This window comes from Mustela nigripes, chromosome 4 (assembly GCF_022355385.1).
Source record: "Mustela nigripes isolate SB6536 chromosome 4, MUSNIG.SB6536, whole genome shotgun sequence".
NCBI lineage: Eukaryota > Metazoa > Chordata > Mammalia > Carnivora > Mustelidae > Mustela > Mustela nigripes.
The window spans coordinates 18,086,679-18,101,066 of NC_081560.1; the positions used below are offsets into that span (position 1 = coordinate 18,086,679).

The following is a 14,388-nucleotide window of genomic DNA, read 5'->3' on the forward strand; positions in this document are numbered from 1 at the left end:
GAACACAATTACAGCAGGCTTTTCCGCTTTAGAATATTACCTGATGGTTTAGAAATAAGTCAAGCGAAGCCGAAAGACAGAAACCGCACTCTTACGGGGCTGGGATGGATTCATTTTCCTGAGATCATTTGTGTTTCTCCCTCTGAAAGCTCAAGCAAAAGTTAAGGAAATTTATTCAGGAGTTCTAGGGCCTTTATAACTAACTTCAAAGTGTTGCCAGGAAGTAGAGAGTGTGAGGTCCAGGAAGAGCCTTTTCTGGAGTGACAGCAAGAGAGGGAACTTAATTTTGGTGGATATGGAAATAATACTTCAGCAAGAGTTGTGGGTTCTAAAATATGGGAAGAGCCCAGAGGTGCATCGACAGATGAATGGATAAAGAAGATGTGGTGTGTGTATATAGTGGAATATTACTCAGCCATCAAAAAATGAAATCTTGTCATTGGCAATGCCATGGATGGAACTTGAGGGTATTCTGCTAAGTGGAATAAGTCAGAGAAAGACAAATACCATATGATTCCACTCATGCATGGAATTTAAGAAACAAAACAGGGGCGCCTGGGTGGTTCAGTGGGTTAAGCCTCTGCCTTTGGCTGAGGTCATGATCTCAGGGTTCTGGATCGAGCCCCGCATCGGGCTCTCTGCTCAGGGGGAGCCTGCTTTCCCCCTCTATCTCTGCCTGCTGCTCTGTCTACTTGTGATCTCTCACTCTCTCTGTCAAATAAATAAATAAAATCTTGAAAAAGAAAAAGAAACAAAACAGATGAACACATGGGAAGGGAAGGAAAAGTAAAATAAGATGAAAACCGAGAGGGAGGCAAACCATAGGAGACTCTTAACTCTAAGAAGCAAACTGAGGGCTGCTGGTGGGAGGTGGTGGGGGGAGGGGGTAACAGGGTGATGGGCCATAAGGAGGGCACTTGCTGTAAAGAGCACTGGGTATTATATGCAACTGATGAATCGCTTACATATGCCCCTGGAATCATTAATACACTGTATGTTAACTAAATTAAATTTAAATTTAAAAAAAAGTTATGGGTTCTAACTTCACCAATTTACTAACCAATTTCTGGACCTCAATGGAAAATACTTGGTATTTGATTTATTCTGAAGAGTATATATAGATCATGTATGTTGCTTTATTATGATAACTTACATCAGGAAAAGAGGTTGTTAAGAGAAAGAATGATCTGGGGTCCTTGGATAATTTTTCATCTTCAGAACCCTGCCCCCTTTGAGATCCACAGCCATCACCTTAGTGGGAGAAAGAGTGAGAACCCTATGTCTTGTGCTGACAGAAGGCAAAAGCCCTCAACCCAAGGACATGAGGAAGATGTATATGCAGAGTCATGGTGTCGGGGAACTCAGCCAGCAGCTTAACAATGGGGAGGATTGTGTTTGGATGTGATGGCACAGACTGCAGAAACCAACACACGTGGAAGACAACAGAACTGCTAAGGAAAAAAACAACAACAAAATGCAGGCTGTTTTTTTTGTTTTTGTTTTTCTTATAGAAACCAAAGAGTAGTCCTTATATATTTATTACATGCTGAATTCTAGGAGATATGTGTAAAAATAATCAATAAATATTAATTTTTAAAAAAATAATAATATGGGTCGCCAGGATGATTCAGTCAGTTAAGCAACTGCCTTTGGCTCAGGGTCCTGGGCACAAGCCCCACATTGAGTTCCCTGTTCAGCAGGGTGACTGCTTCTCCCTCTCCCTCTCCCTCTGCCCCCCCTCTGCTCATGTTCTTTCTCAATCTCTCTCTCAAATAAATAAATGAAATCTTAAAAAAAAAAAAGAAAAGAAAAGAAACTAGTACAAACCCTGCTATTGCTTCATAAAGGAAGGCCATTGTCTTTCTGTAACCACAAGGAGTGGCCCAGGACAGTGACAAAACTCTTGGCACTCTGTATAAAGTTGACCCCTAAACAATGCAGGGGATAGGGGCATTGACCCTTGGAGCAGTTGAAAATCCACATATACCTTTTGACTTCCCCAATAACCCACTGTTGATGGGAAGCTTTATTAGTAACACACACAGTCAATGAACACAGATTCTGTATGTATATATATTATATGCTGTATTGGAACAAAGCAAGCCAGAGGAAAGAAAATGATCTCAGGAAAATCATAAGGAAGAGAAAACACATTTGCAGTTAAAAAAAAAAAAAATCATATGTAAGTGGACCTTCTTAGTTCAAACCTGGTTTGTTCGGGGGTCAACTGTACTTTAAAAAAATGTGGATTACTGGAGCACCTGGGTGGCTCAGTCAGTTAAGCATCCAACTCTTGATTTTGACTCAGGTCATGCTCTCAGGGCCATGAGATTGAGCCCCACCACAGGCTCTGCATTCAGCACGGAGTCTGCTTGAGATTGTCTCACTCCTTCCCCCTCTGCCCCTCCCCGCCACCGCTTGCAATCTCTAAATAAATAAATAAAATCTTTTTTTTTTTTTTAAATGAATTTTCTGAAAGACTATCTGTACACTTTAGCAGGCTAAGAATTCAGATTTCTTTTTTTCCCCCTAAGATTTTATTTATTTATTTGAGAGAGAGAGTGAGACGGAGAGATTGAGAGAATGAGTTGGGGGAAGGGCAGAGGGAGAAGCAGACTCCCTGCAAAGCAGGGACCCCCCCCCCCCGCCAAACGTGGGACTTGATCCCAGGACCCAGGGATTATGACCCAAGCGGAGTGGCAGACATTTAACTGATTGAGCCACCCAGGTGCCCAAATAGATAAAATCCTTTAAAAAAAAAAATGTGAATTATTTTTTCAACACACTGGAGAAATGAATACTCCATTTTTCTGTCCCTGTGGGCTTCAGCTTTTCCATATCTAGACTAATACATGATTAGTCTGACAACCACTCTGACCAATTTTGTAACTGACTCTATCTAATTCAATTCTATTTCCTTCCAGTTAGCAAATTTTCCATTTTTACAAACAGATATCCTAAAGGGAGCAGACCTTTTCATTTTGTTATCATTTGATGTTTTTTGAACACCCAAAGTAAAACAAAATGGATTCTAAAAAAGAATACATGAGATAGTTGTTTTAGAGACATCTGGGTGGCTCAGTTGGTTAAGCATCTGCCTTCAGCTCAGGTCATGATCCCAGGATACTGGGACTGAGTCCCACATCGGGCTCCCTGCTCAGCCCGGAACCTGCTTCTCCCTCTGCCTGCCACTCCCCCTGCTTGTGTGCTCTGTCTCTACCTCTGACAAGTAAATAAATAAAATCTTTTTAAAATTATTTTTTATTATTTTATTTTTTTATAAAATATTTTATTTTTTCATTTGACAGAGAGAGGGATCACAAGTAGGCAGAGCAGCAGGCAGAGAGAGGGGGGAAGCAGGCTCCCTGCTGAGCAGAGATCCTGATGCGGTCTCGACCCCAGAACCCTGAGATCATGACCTGACCCAAAGGCAGAGGCTTTAACCCACTGAGCCACCCAGGCACCCCTAAAATCTTTTTTAAAAAAATCACTTATTTTATATTATGTTAGAAATCCAGCCTGCTTTTCTTATTTTTTTTGACTAGGTAACTAATTATTTCTTTCTTTATTTTTTTCTTTTTTTGGAAATGACTTAATTAATAATTGCAGAAATAGTAGGAAAAGCTCTCCTTTCTGAGTAATTTGCTGACATGATGCCCCATCACTCTTGAATACTTTAGCATGCAATTCTTACATACGAGGACTTACACCTATGATTACATTACAACCATCAAAATGAGGACATTAACTCTAATTTATTAATGATATTTAATTTCAGACCCCATTCAAGGTTTACCAGTTGTCCCAATAATGTCTTTTGTAGCAAAAGAATCCAGTTCAGAATCAAACACCCCATTTATTTCTTGTGTCTTTTTGTATTCTCAATCTCAATCATTTCTCTCCGCCTTTTTTTGAGTTTCATGACTTTGACTATTTTAAAATTAAAGACCACTTATTGTGTCAAATGTCTCTCGTTGTGGTATATATATATATATATATATATATATATATATATATATCTAACTATATGAATCTTTAGGTCTTCTGTGCCAGCCTATTTAGAAAACCATGAGTTCACACGAATCCTAATCCCATTCCATGGAGTTCATTCTGGTTTGGGGTCTTTTCATAGTTGTAACCTTTTACAATGAGAAATCTGACTCCATGGCTATGTAATTTGCAGAACCAAATAGAAAATGCAAATGCAGAGTCGTCCCCTGGCAGGAAAAGAATGCTGTTAAAAGTACTAAAACATAAATTTTCTTTTTTTTTTTTTTATGGTCTCTCTCAACCATCATGGGGTTTCTTTTTATTGGTATTTCATGTCATTTTAAATAGGGAAAATTTTAAACTGGAAATTATTAGTATTCACTTTACTGTTCATTTTTATATTGTACAATATCCATTTAAAATGCAAATATGAGAGCACCTAACTCTTATGTAAAATCACCCAGTGTTACACAGCTATATTTTGGAGCTCATACACGCATATATATGTCATTCTCACCACAACAGTGGGAAGACTGCTCAAAACTAACTCAACTGTTTTTATCTCACTTCTTGACATGCATGCATTTTCCCCACATTTGGCTTACAGATGAGTAAGGATGTCCTAAAAGGAAAACGAACTACGGTTTGCCTCATATTTTCCTTTCTTCTAGATCATTTTCAGTGCAAGGGATCGTCTAATAAACAGAAGTAATGCAAGAACTCAAGTGATTAGGTCAGGCCCACCCCAGCGATCTCCCTGTCTTATGGTCTGCTGATTTGGGACCTTCGTTACAGCTGTAAAATCTGCTTTATCATACAATACCACATCAGTATTTTGGGTAATATCTTATCATATTCACAAGTTCCACACTCCAGGAAAGATGATACCAGAGAGGGTCACTGAAGGCTGCCTTAAAAGTCTGCCTTCAACAACTACCATCTTTTAAGATAGATAATGGCTAAAGCCCCCAAGGAAAGTGTTAAATTCGTTTGTTATCATGGAAGTGTTATCATGGCCTCTACCGGGCTTAGCTCTGGAGAAGGAAATAACTTTGTAGGCCAGATGGAGAAAGACCGAGCAGATGTCTTCCCTCATCTCAGGCCACTGGGCTCTTCTGCAGCATGTGTTGTCTTCTGAGGCACAAGGTTCCCGTCAGAGTACAGAGGCTGCCAATGGTCCAGCCTTCATGACACCGCTGAGAAGGCTTCACTTTGGATGAGATAATGCAGGTGGAGAGCCCCGAGAATGGACACAAACAGAAACAAACAGGCCGTTGAGAAAAAAAAAAAAATAAGGCCTAAATATGACTCAGATGACATTGAGATGCTATTTGAGCTATTTCTTTCTTTCTTTCTTTCCTTCTTTCTTTCTTTCTTTTTTATTTATTTGACAGAGAGAGAGTGAGCACAAGCAGGGGGAGCAGCAGGCAGAGGGAGAGGGAGAAGCAGGTTCGCAGGTGACTCGATGTGCGGCTCCATCCCAGGACCCCGGGATCACGATCTGAGCTGAAGGAAGATGCTTAACCAACTGACCCACCCAGGTGCCCCCTATTTTAGCTATGTGGCTAACAATTTAATATGAAGAGTAAGTTCCGTTCAAGAAAGTGCATAAATGGGGTCCATTTATTCAAGAGATGGGATTAAAGAGCAGAGAGGGTTCAACAACAAACAGAACAGACCAGAAATCCTGCTCCCATTGAATTTACGTTCTATTGGGAAGAAACAGAGCAAGCAAGCAAACAATAAATGTTAAATGTGATCTATTAGATAAGTAAGTGGTATGGTGGGAAAGAAAATGAAGGGAAAGAAAGTATCAGAGGAGATGGAATCATTTTAAATAAGGTGGTGATGGAAGCCCTCACTGTGAAGACGGTTAGTGAACAAGGATCAGAAGAATATCCGGCAGAGAATCACCCCCATGTCTAACGGGAGCACATCCCAGGCAGTGAGAATAGCGAGGGCAAAGGCCCTGGGGCACAAACCCAGTGGTAAATATGTCCAAATCACCTCTCTTGTGTTCTTTTCAGTGATGGTCTTCTCAAGGTCTCCTTCTTGGTCTCTACCAATTCTCCCCAACTAGCAGACAGCACCATAAAGCTGAAGGGTGAAACACTTCCCTGGAATTTCTGGGAAAACATTTACCCTACTGAAAACAAATGAGGAGCAACAAGCTGGGTAGAATTTAAAATAATATGTGATCAAATTCCACTGGGTAGTACATTCAGAATATTTGTTTTCCGAAGTTGAAAGGCCAATTGAATGAAAATAATTTCAAGCAACAGTGTAGGTGTATGAACTATTTAATTGAGTTGAATCCTTATTTGTTATTTTTTCAAAGGCTTAATAATTCCCTGATTGTAAAAATGAATTTCCCATTGTAGAAAACTTGAAAATTATGTAAAACCATAACAAGAACAAAATTCACTTGTGACTATGTAGGAAAAAGAACTGTGTATATTTCTATCTTTCTAGATAGATTTTTCTTTTATTTTAAACTTTGTTGAATTGATAGTGAAAACAGCTTGTTTTAATTTGTTATTTTTGGGTAGTGGTCTGAACAACACTTCACAGAGGTTACTGGCCAGGTTTTGTGTATCAGTTTTGCTTTCTCTCAAACTTTTCTTACTGATTTTAAAAAGCTCTTTCATCATAAGAAAACCACGAATCCATTTTCAGCCATATTCGTGGTAAATGGTTTTTCCAAGATCCTTTACTGCCCATTATTTTTGCATAATTTTTATGTTCAGAGTTTGCATTTTTATAGTCATACATACTCAATATTACAGCCAAAAAAATACTTATTTCCAACAATGTTCACTAAGAGGGTCTTTTCAAATTTAATTGAAACTTATTTTCTATAGGAGACTCTAATCGGTACTACTTTTGCTCTGCAATGTATGGTGAAATCCCACAATAATGCAATAGGTATGGTCCAAAATTTAAATCGTGTAAAATGCAATTATCACAAGTTTAAGGAAAGACTAAGCTGGCCTGGACAGTTGGGCACTACAGGGTCTAGCCGAGGACTTCCAAGGGCTCTGGGTTCCAACTGTAGTTTGGCATCTGCTGGCCGGTGTTTGCAAGCAGGGGGAGCAGCAGGCAGAGGGGTCAAGTCCCAAGACTTCCTGGGAACTGCAGGACAGCAGCAGTGACTCCTGGAACTCCAGGTTTGCTGGTGCCCCGCTTTCCAGCCTAATCCCAATGGATGGAGGGGAAACGTACTCAGGGGACGTGAATACCCACCACTTCCCATGATAAGCTCCCTTCATTTTCACAGCCTGCCTTGGATCCCTTCCTCCCCAGCTACTCCCTTTCCCCTCTCTCCATAAGAAAAGACAAGTTCTCTACATACTCATGGAGTATAAAGAGTTCATTTAACACACACCTGTAGTGTATACATGAGACTCTTCTTCAGGGTGGGCTCAGGCTTAATTGATGACCACAGAAGCTTTATTTCTAGCCATCCCAAAACAGTGAACAGATAGGGGGATGGATTCATTGTGTTTGTTAGAATTGCAAGATCAGGGACCCTGAGACCTACAAAGTTCTCATTCCTCGAGATGCAAATGTGGAAAATAAAATTGGGAACAGCCAGGAAGTTGCTCTTTGCAGAATACATTCTTTTCTCCGTATCAGCTTACTTATTTACCTCTTTTTAAAGATGTAAATGAAATGAAAATGCCATATAATTCATTACTAGGAATATAATCTTTTTATCTTATAACCTAAGCTTTTTAATTAAGGAAATCATAATCACCTGAAGGGAAAAAAGTTACACTATTTTAAAGGCACACAAAAACAATCCCATAGATTATTTATGGATATGTAAATAAATAGTAAAAATATCAAAACGTGCATGGGGAAGTGTATCTACTCAGGGTCCAGCCAGGAGAACCGAATGCAATCTAAGATTGTTGAACACTGGATATTTAATTCAAAAAATTGGCTACCCAGGGTGTGGAAGGGATATGAAATGGGAGAGGAGCTGGTGAGGTGACTCAGGAGTTAACAGCAGCAGGAAAGGACTCGGTCCTTGGGATGGAGCACATAGGAGTAAGTGATGTTCCTAATACCAGCTGCGGTGTCTTCTGGTAGGCATCAAAGTTGGGGCTGCCTGGCAAGAACTGGGTCCCCAGCACGGAGCTAAGCGCCTTCAAGTATCACCCGCATTTATTCTCACAGCAGCGTGAGGTGGGGAACAATGATAGAACAGTTTGAAGGCTGTTGTGAGCAGCTGATGAGTTAACTGAAATGACCCAAGCAAAGGGCTTAGGATGCCTGCACGTTCTGAGTTCACCCTCAGAAATGTAATGGGTACAGTCATCCCACATTTGTGGATCAAGAAGGCAACTCAGGAAACAGGGGTGGAGGGGAGTAGAGTAGCCCGAGGGTGAGAAGACCTATAGACCTCTAGAAGACCCATAGTCACACAAGGGGAAAAGCTCTGATGGAGCAGATGTTCCCATTACCATCGTGTGGGGGAACTGCCGACCCTGTTGCCGGGGACCTTCCCCGGCCATACCCACATTCACTTGAGAGGTTCACATTGCTGTGGCCCGCACTGAGGCTTTAGTAGATAGTTTGTTGAATGACAGCATACATCCAGGCAAGTGCTCAGAATCCAGGCATAGGCTGGTGAATTTCACAAAGCGGACATGGCCATGTGACCACACCTGGAACGAGAAACTGAGCACTCTGGACGAGAGGTTCATGACAAAGGGTTCATGAAACCAAACATTGTGTGTTCTTCTGTGTCTGGCCCCTTTTCGTTGCAGAGCGGGTTTGGAAGGGACCCCTGCGCTGCCGAATGCGGCTGTAGCTTGTTTGTTCCTGTTGGCGTGGAGCGCTCCTCTGTCCGAGAAGCCCACGAGACGTGCAGCCAACTCCTGATGAGCAAGCACGAGGGGTCTTTCCAGGCTGGGGCTCTTATGAAGCAGTGAGGCTTTCTACATTCTTATATGCGTTTTTTGGTGAATCTGTATTCACATTCCCCGTGGCTCCAAGGTTGAGAAATCCTTCTCTAGACTTGAGAGTCGACCAAGCCCCATACAGATGTCTTTCGTAATACGGTCTACCACGCACCGGCACCCACCCCAGCTGCCTTGTTTAAAATGCAGATTTCTGCATCTGCTAAACTAGAATGGCAGCGGAGTGGGGGGGGGTGTCTTTGGGAATCTATGCTGTTAACAACCACAGCCCACCCAGGTGATTCTGTTTTTTGTTTTTTCGGGTTTTGTTTTGGTTTTTGGTTTGGGGGTTTTTTGGGGGGAGAGAAAGAAAGAGAGAAAGAAAGAGACCATGCTGGGAAGGGGAGAGAGACAGAGGGAGAAGCAGGCTCCCCACTGAGCAGGGAGCCCAACACAGGGCTTGATCCTGGAACCCCGAGCAGATGCTCAACGACTGAGCCACCCAGGTGCCCCTCCCCAAGGTGATTCCTTATACCAGAGTTGAAGAAATACTATATTAGGCCACATTGCAAAGATGAAGTCAATCCATGCCCAGTAGTATTTCTCCATCCAAAATCTTTTAAAACTGACGAAATGCAGACACGAAAGGGAAGGATGGTTTTTTGCCTTCAGTGAGCACTTCTAGGTGAGAACAACTTCTCTCAAGCATTACTAACTTTGAAAGCTTGCTACAAGAATGGGGACTGTTTAATTAAAAATGTTTACGAACTCAGAGCGCCTGGGTGGCTCAGTCGGTTGAGCGTCCAACTCTTGGTTTTGGCTCAAGTCATGATCTCAGGGTCCTGGGATCAGGCTCCGTGCTTGAATCTGCTTGAGATTCTTCCTCTGCCTCTGCCTGACTCCCTACCCCTGCCCATGTGCTCTTGGGCTCTCTCTCAAATAAATAAATAGATCTTAAAAAAAAAAATTTTTTTTTGCCAACCTTTAACACTTGGGCTCACCAATTCCATTCCCATGTAAAACCCCCTCAGATACGTGAACATATATTCATCCAAAAATACATATGAGGATGTACATATTTTTATAAAATGTTGTCACTCAAGAAAACACTCTGTTGTCGGGTGGCTTATCACTGGGGCTGACAGCATAGTTAAAGGTTCAGTTACTCATAGGATGCGAGAGGTGTGGACCCAAGCTTCTTATCAGGAATGGGTGAAGAGCACGTACCAGCCTTCTGCCTTGAAAGCCTTCCTGACTGCTTCTTTGGGAAACACAAACCCCAGAACTGTCCAGTCTCTCCCTCTGGGGTCCCCACACCCTGAGAACAGGATTCTTCTCTCTCACCTGGTCCTTGCCTGTAAGAATCCAGCCCCCGCCTCACAGTTCCCTGTGTTGCTGGTACCATTGCCTCCAAGCCCAGCATCTTATTCAGATTGGAAAGGACCATGGATCTCCCCAGGACCCCTCCTGCTCATGCAGTTTCTGACTTGGGTTCATTCTTCTCCAGCAACCACCGGCTTTCCTGAGAACCTTCTGGAACCTCCCAGGGCCCATCTCTTCCTCACATAGCCGCTCTGCATCTAAGCTCTTTGGTCTTCCCAACTGAACCCCAGCGTGGGCGCCAGTCCACAACCAAGTTCACTGGCTGTTAGGTTCCACCCCCACAGCAGGGGCCGAGAGTTATGCCCTTTTTGTCCCTGGCCATTTCCTTCTTCTATAAAAATATTCAAAAGTGTATTTTATGACAGCATTGCTAGAAAGACTAGATTTACGATGCTACATTTGTTAACATATTCATGTTTTCCTTCTGAGTTTGAAAGATGACACCATCTTTGTGGGTCTCTAAAAGTATCCCGTACCTGCTGGGCTTCCGATGGGCCCTGCGTGGAGCCCTTTTCCGGGTGGGATCCCTCAGCCGTCATCTCCGGGCACGCTTTCCGTGAATAGGCTTTAATTTTCTGCACAGTTTGGGGTTTACAGAAAGTATGGATGCATTATTATTAACTCACATGCACAGTTTTCATTAGGCTCCACTCTGCATTGTACCTTTTCTGTTGCACACACGCGATGACATGTGTTAACCATTAAAATATCATACATGTTTTCACTGACCTAAAAATCCGCTGCGCTAATCATCCCTCCCCCTCATCCCCAGCCTCTGGCAACCGCTGATCTCTTTCCTGTCTCCACAGTTTCTCCTCCAGAGGAGAGTAGGAATCACAAAGAATATAGCCTTTTCAGATTGGTTTCTTGCACTTAGGGATAGGCATTTAGGTTTCCTCCATGTATTTTCATGACTCAGTAGGGGTTTTTTCCTCCCCCTGAGCAGTATCCATTGCAGGGATGAACTACACTTTGCCTTTCCATTAGTCTATGGAAAGACATTTCGGTGGCTCCCCAGTTTGGGCAATTGCAAATAAAGCTGGTGTCGACATTCACATTCAGGTTTTCGCGTAGACACAAATTTTCAGCTCATTTGGATACATACGAAGGAGCACAATTGCACAAATTACCTGGCAGGAGTGGCTCTTGGTTTCTTCTGACCACATGTCTCTATCGAAACCTTGCGTTTATGTTTTATGCGCCCAGCGCACCTGTGTCAGGTATCTAAAAACCCACTTGATTTCCTCCGCACTTGTCTCGGAAAAGTGTGTGTTTGCTCCCTGTGGTGGGAGGGCGTCCCATTTCCCCGCCCCCCCACGACCGGAACCCTCCTTTCCTTCTCCAGCCTGCTGACAAGCCATGGGGCTTCTCACTCCTCAGCATCTTTATGGCTCTCTGGTGCCAGCTCTTAGCTAATGGAAACAGGGGAGAAGTAAGCCCTTAAATAAGAGCAGGGCCTCTTTCTGTTCAGTCAAGTTTCTGCAAATAGATCTGGGTTAAGTTACAGAGCCCCGGATTACCTGTATAATAGTATAATGGGGAAGTTCTCCAGCTATTATTTCTTTAAACTTTCTGCCCCTTTCTCTTTTTTCTCCTGGAAACCCAATTATTCTAACGTTTGTCCATTTCATTGGGTCCCCTAGATCACGCAGGCTTTCTTCACGCCTTTTCATTCTTTTTGCTTTGTTCTCCTCCGATGGGGTTATTGCACAGTGCCTGTCCTCTACATAACTTGCTCTGTCTTGTGTCTGATCTGCTCTGGAGCAGGGGGTTTCTACTGCATTATTTCGTTCTTTGAATTCTTCAGCTCCAGAACTTTGGTTTGGTTCTTTTTTATGATTTATATTTCTTAAATTTCTCTTTTTTTTCTGATACATATTTTTTTCCAGCTGCCATTGAATCATCTTTCTGTGTTTTCATGCAGCTCATGGAGCTTCCTCAAAATAGCTCATTTTAAATCAAGATCAAAGGATTCTGTGCCTTTGGGCTTGGTTGTTGGAGAATCATTATCACCTTCACCTGTGTGTCATTGATTCTTCATGCTCCTACAGTTTTGCATTGCTGCTTTTGCATTTGACTAGCAGACACCACCTCAGATCTTTACTAGTTGCCTTCAGATAGGGTAGTTGTACTATTACCGTGGGGGTTTTCTCTCTGACTTCATATGGATTGACCTCTCCACACCTCTTGCTCACTCCTAAGCTTTTTTTGTCTCCCCTGCTTCTTAAACTCACCAGCTGGCCACTGGAAACCTCTCTTTCCCTTTGCAGAAGGTGAACTATAGCTCAATGCTGTGGTTTTGTCCTCGCCTGCAGATCCTGGTCTGTTTCTCTGAAAGCACTCTTTTTACTAGACTCTGCCTAGCCGCTGCATTTGGACACATGCACAAGGAGCCAGCTGCCGAGTGGAGATAAGTGGGGGTGACCGGGCCACCCGGCAATCTGAGGGGCCTCTCCTCCCAGCAGCTTGAGGGTGCACTCTTGCTGCAGTCGTGAGTGCAGTCTGGGCTTTGGTATTTTGTCTGCCCCCTTCCCCATCTCCAGCTACTCCCTAGCCACGGAGGACCCCACCCATACTCTGGGTGCTGCTGGAAAGAAACGGGTTTCTCTAGCAACTTCTGGCACAGCTGGAGCTAGTTCAGTCCCACACTGTGCTGTCTTGGGAAGGGGGTGGTGCTGGCAAAGTGCCTCCTTCCCTCTCCACTGTCTACACTTTTTTTTTCTTCCCGCTCCATAGGCGTGCTGGAATATCCCCTCCGGAAGGCTGGACTTGCACAAATTCTCTTTCATCCGTGGTTATTTGCCCACGTCAGCATTCCCCAGGTTTCTCCCCGGCCGCAGCCAAGAGAGAGCATGTCCGCCAGCTCTGGTGGTCCAACAGCTGGAACTGAGGTCTATTACAGATGTGCAGGTGGGCCAGAGGCCTCTTGGGGCCCGTGGCTCATCGGGCTGGATCCCGCAACTCCCGAAGAGGCATTTTTGGGCATGGACGGATGCCTAATGAGCTGTCACACAAAGCACGACAAAAGCAGGGATGTCCATGCTGCCATGATGCTGCTGTGAGAACTGTCACCAAAGTCCGAGAAAACTTAGTTCTCCGTTTTACCCCTTTATCCGCACCTTTGAATTCGTGACTTTTAAGTACTTAAAAGGAAAACAGAATAATCTTTAAACAAGGCAGAGAGAATTTCTTTGTAAACTTCAGAGTAAGCTTCAGTTAGGAAATATATTGACTTTTCCTGTTTGCCTGTAATTGCTTTTTACAGATCAGCTCACAGACTCTCCGTCCCCTTTCCGCGGATGCTGCATCGCCTCGCCCGTCCCCCCCCCCCCGACCCGCCCCCGGACCTTTGAAATAGCTCCTCACTGGTCTCCATGGACCTGCTTTGGTTTCTCCTGACCGGTGGGTTCCCCCAGCATAAGCCCCTGCTCAGGACAGCTCCACCTGCTGTCTTAGCTCGAGAGGCGATAAAAAATACCACAGACCAAGGCGCCTGGGTGGCTCAGTGGGTTAAGCCACTACCTTCGGCTCAGGTCATGATCTCAGGGTCCTGGGATCAAGTCCTGCATCGGGCTCTCTGCTCAGTGGGGAGCCTGCTTCTCTCTCTCTCTCTGCCTGCCTCTCTGTCTACTGTGATCTCTCTCTGTCAAATAAATAAATAAAATCTTAAAAAAAAAAAAAAAAAAGCCTCTGCCTTTGGCTCAGGTCATGATCACAGGGTCCTGGGATCGAACCCCACATCAAGCTCTCTGCTTGGTGGTGAGCCTGCTTCCCTTACTCTCTCTCTGCCTGCCTCTCTGCCTACTTGTGATCTCTGTCTGTCAAATAAATAAATAAAATCTTAAAAAAACAAAATACCACAGACCAGGGGGCTCAAAACCATGGAAATGATTTCTCACAGCTCTGGAGGCTAAAAGCCAAGATTAAGGTGCTGGCACAGCTGGGTTCTGGGAAGGCTCGCTTCCCGGCTTGCAGACAACTGACTTCTCACTGTGTCCTTACAGGGCGGAGAAAAAGAGAGAGCTCACGTCCTGGTGTCTCTTGCCCTAATCCTGCCATGAGGATCACACCCTCAGGACCTCATCAAAACCTCTAAGTACCTCCTGAA

At 43.7% G+C, this 14,388-nt stretch overlaps 1 long non-coding RNA gene across 1 annotated transcript in view; it reads left to right on the top strand.

Annotated features, from left to right (window-relative positions):
* The window catches only part of LOC132014917 (uncharacterized), a 59,483-nt gene extending 45,624 nt beyond the window's left edge, over positions 1–13,859 (top strand). The window contains exon 5 of the long non-coding RNA XR_009403489.1: positions 13,017–13,859. This is a non-coding gene — a long non-coding RNA (uncharacterized LOC132014917). The remainder of the gene's footprint in view (positions 1–13,016) is intronic.
* The last annotated feature ends 529 nt before the right edge of the window (positions 13,860–14,388 follow it).